We start from the raw sequence: 4502 nt of genomic DNA on the forward strand, positions 1-4502 counted from the left end.
TCCAGTCCGTCCAATCCTCCCAGTCTCTATAAACTACTGTAGCTCCAACTATCACCAATATCTCTGTAATCCCCAGAACCCCCCGCTCTCTGTATCTCCTGTAGCTCCAATGACCACCCCATCTGTGTAATCTCTAGTCCCTATATTCCTCCTGATCTCTGTAACTCCTTCAGAACTGATAACCCTGTAACTCTCCTTGACATCTTTCAGCCCGCCAATCATCTGATCTCTAACCCACCAACAGTGATCTCAAACCACCCGAACTCTGTAACATCCTCCAGTCTCTCCAACCCAGCTTTTCTCTGTTAGCTTCTCTGGTGTCTGTATTCCCCTTTATCTCCAGTTACAGATCCTTGCTCAGGAGAAAATGTCTCAGTACCTAATCTGTAAGAACACAAGAATCTTTGGTGTATCAATAAATTTGCCTCATTTTCTAAATTTTAACGACTGCAAGTTCAACCTTCTCCACCTCTTCTCATCAACCTCCCTCCATTTTGGTGAACCTTCTCTGGGCTGCCTCCAATGCAAGGACATTTTCCCTCCAGATAGGGGATCAAACCTGATCACAGTATTCTCAGTGCGGGCTGACAGGAGTCCTCTATAGTTATTACAAGCCTTCCCTATTTTTATTTCTCCATTCCCTTTGGAATCAATGGCAGCATTCCATTTGTCTTCTCTATGTCCTGCTGGCCCTGTATGCCACATTCTGAGATGTATACACAAGGATTCCCACGTTACTCCATGGTGTAGCTTTCTGCAGTTGATCTGAAACCAAGAGGTGACAGCAATAATCAGGAAAGTGTTAGAATGTATGGTAAACGATATGCTAGAAATGATAACGGGACAGTTAAACTTCTATGGAAAAAGCGCAGTCCATTTATAGGAGTAGAGTTAAGCCATTCGGTCCAACGCGTCTATTCCACTAATCGATTATGGCTGAATTGTTTCTCAACCCCATTCTCTCACTTACTCCCTGTAACCATTGATCTCCTTACTCATCAAGATCCTGGCTATCTCTGAGTGAGATATGTTAAATCACTTAGCACCCACAGCCCCATGAGGTAGTGCGTTCAACAGATCCTTCACCCTCTGGCTAAATAAATTCCTCCACATCTCTATTCTAAAGGGTATTCCCTTCACTCTGAAGCTGTACCCTTGGCCCCGAGTCTCTCCTGCTCGTGGAAACATCTTGCCCACGTCCACTCCATCCAGGCCCCTCAGTATTCTGTATGATTGAATGAGATTCTGCCGCTGCCTCTGAAACTACATCAAGTGCAGACCCAGAGACTTTACCTGCTCCTCATATAACACGAATTTCATCCCTGAGATTTTTCTTGGAGACCCATTTCTCGTACCCCTTCACATCCTTTGTCCAGACTCTGAATGAATAACGTGTAGAGTGTAGTCCCAACACTGACCCCTGCGGAGCTCCCCTCATCACCAATTTCCATCGTGAAAAAGATCCCTTTCTTCACACTCTCTGTCTTGTGCCAATCGGACAAACCCTCTATCCATGCTCAGCATGTTGCTCTGAAAGGGAAATTTCATTTCACACACACTACTGGATTTATATTTCTGTCTGGCTGGAAACAGCAGAGTATCACCATTACCTTCCCATCTGTAATTCCCTGGAGAAGTTGATGGTGAGCTGCCTTCCTGACCCATTGCAGTCCATTAGATGTAGGGGCAGACACAGTGCTGGGAGGATGGAGTGTGGCTTGAAGGGCACCTTGGAAATGCTGGTGTTCCCGTGCAGCTGGATCTCCTGTCCTTGCAGGGTACCGTGGTTCCGGCTTTGTAAAGCGCTGTTGAAATAGCCTGCCTGAGTGACCTCAGTGCTACTTGTAGATCTTTTATTCCTTCATTCATTCACGGACATGAACTTTGATGGCTGAGTCAGCAGTTCTTGTTGATTTTGTGTTGTTCCTGAGAAGGTGGTGATCTGCCTTCCTGAGCCACTGCACCAGCCGTTGGAAATTCTGATCACCGAAAATCTCTCCCTTTTTAAATTTGTCACCCCTTCAGCTTCTGTAACTCTCCATATAACTGTAATCAATGACAGCACAGATTCCCTTCCTAAATCTCTATAATTACAATGATAGTGTGTGCTAAATTGGCACTTTCCGTCCTCTTTATCCATCTCATGACTTCCAGCCCCTACAATCCAACTAGTTGGAATGCTTCCATTCTCTGCACCTCTTCATATCCTGAGGGACCTTGAACACCACCAGTACTTGAAAGTTTATATTCTGCCCAGTTACTGCGAGTCTTCTAACTCTGTAACATCCAACAGTCTCCAGTACCATACAACACTTGCTGGCTCTCAATTTGCATTTGTTGAAGTCTGCACATCTCTGTAAGCAGCTCAGAAAAAGCCCTTTAGACTCTACAAAGCTCCATCATGAACAAGCCACAATCTTTCTATTTGCTTTGCCTTCTTCTGTAGCTTCAACTCTGACTCTATCTTCCAGTAAACCTCTTTAGTTGCTGCAGGTCTCCCAGCTCCCCAGATAACCTGTTCCATCCCATACAGCTCCCTCAATCACTGTAACACCCACTGCTCTGTCTAATCTTCCTCGTTCCCACTGTCTTCCAGGCACAACAGCGATCCTATAAGATAGCAGTGCGGAACGGGCTGTTATAAATCTCAGCTGAGGCTTGAGGCCTACCATTACCAGGGAGTCACAAGCGGAGAGACCCTGAGAGAGAGCAATAGAATATTAATCAGCAGCGAGGATCGAGGCCAACTGGGACTTGGAGTTGGAGAAACAGCAGAGCAGGAGGCTCGAAATCAACAGCGTGTCACAGAGGGAGTGACCGTGTGAGGGAGCAACATGGAGCAGGGGTTTGAGGCTCACTCAGGTCTCGGAGGTGAATGCACCAACAAGGGACGATATAAATCAGCCCTGAGGATCGAGGCCTATTCATGCCTGGGATTCACAGAGACGATGACCCTATGAGGGAGCAGACTGGAGGGGAAGCTGGAGGTTAGCACGCCCCTGGCAGTCACAGAGACGGTGACCCTGTGAGGGAGCAGAGTGGAGTGGGAGCTGGAGGATTACACGTATCTGAGAGTCACTGAGAAAACCTTCTGCTGCTGGGACCTGCCTGCACCGCATTTGTATGAAGTGCAAGAGCCATCACAGAAAAGGCTGTATGTTCATTGGCTGATAAATACACTGCTATTAGTGACTGTCAGTTAATTGCTGTAAGTCAGCAAATTTATTTTTTAACTTCTGAAGTAAAGATTGATCTCAGAAATATGAGGGGGATGTGAAATTTTGAGGCAGTATAATAAATTATGCTCAGTAAGCCGCAGTGGAATAAGGGAATTAACCATATTATGATGTCCCTGATGTTAACTTAATTCTAAGTAATTAAGTAAGTTACTCTAGACATGTTGCATTTTAAGACATGGCAAGGCATGTTTGTCAAATGGAAAATGTGTTCTGTTACATTGGGAAGACAGAGCGCCTGCTCGCGTCCTCGATGAACACTGGGTCGTGGAGCTCAGACAGTGACTAGAGACTCTGTCATGCTGAGAGTTATGGGGATAGCACACGCACAGAACAGACCACCCTGCAGACATGGCAGCCTGGGATAAGAAAGGGATGGGGTCTAGGCAATCGAAGAGAAACAGCCAGGGAATCCAGGTATAGCCTGACGTCTCCCTCCCAATTCAGTTTCCCATTTCGGAAGCTGATGAAGGTGCAGTCAGACCCATGTCTGTGGCTCCACAAGCAGCTTGACTGTACAGGAGGGGAGGGAGAAGAAAGGAGGAGCAGTAGTCACAGAGGAGTCAGGAAAGTGAATAAGGTGTCAGCGTGTCTGTAATTCCAGGAAGTGGGGTTATTAACGTTACTGAGTCTGCACGACAATCGTCTGGTGGCCAGTGAGCAGTCAAAGGTCATGTCCACGTTGGTAGGGATGGCATGGGTAGGAAGAGTGAAGTGGTCTGGGTATCAGAATTTAGGGAGTTAGGTGGATGGTTAGCAAATGGGAACTCAAATTTATCAATCCCTGGAATACTCCCAGGGCCGTATACAAGTGAGAACAGGACTCAGAGTTTTAGGTAGATGATAGTGTGACTGGAACGATGGTGTAGCAGGAAGGGCTTCAGATTCGTGGGTCATTGGGACTGATTCTGGGGAAGGCAGCAACTCTCCAAACTGGATGGGCTAACATGTGACAGAGCTGGAACTGAATTCCTTCTGGGGTGTGTGGGTGGAATTGAAAATAACGTGGCGTATGTATGGGATCCAAAAAGGAATAGTGGAGGAGACTACCAGGATTCTCAAAATAATAGGAGATACAGTTGGTACTAATTTACAACAACAACTTTATCAGTGGAAGATGGAGTGAGAAAGAACGCCTAAATTTGAGGTACTCTGCATGGACATGAATACTCGGAATGTGGGGAGTTCCAGATGCAGATTGCTGTGAGGAAATCTGATGTACTGATCACCGAGAGCTGGCTCAAGGAATAGCAGGACTGGGTGTTA

Source organism: Chiloscyllium plagiosum, chromosome 21 (genome assembly GCF_004010195.1).
Source record: "Chiloscyllium plagiosum isolate BGI_BamShark_2017 chromosome 21, ASM401019v2, whole genome shotgun sequence".
Taxonomy (NCBI): Eukaryota; Metazoa; Chordata; class Chondrichthyes; order Orectolobiformes; family Hemiscylliidae; genus Chiloscyllium; species Chiloscyllium plagiosum.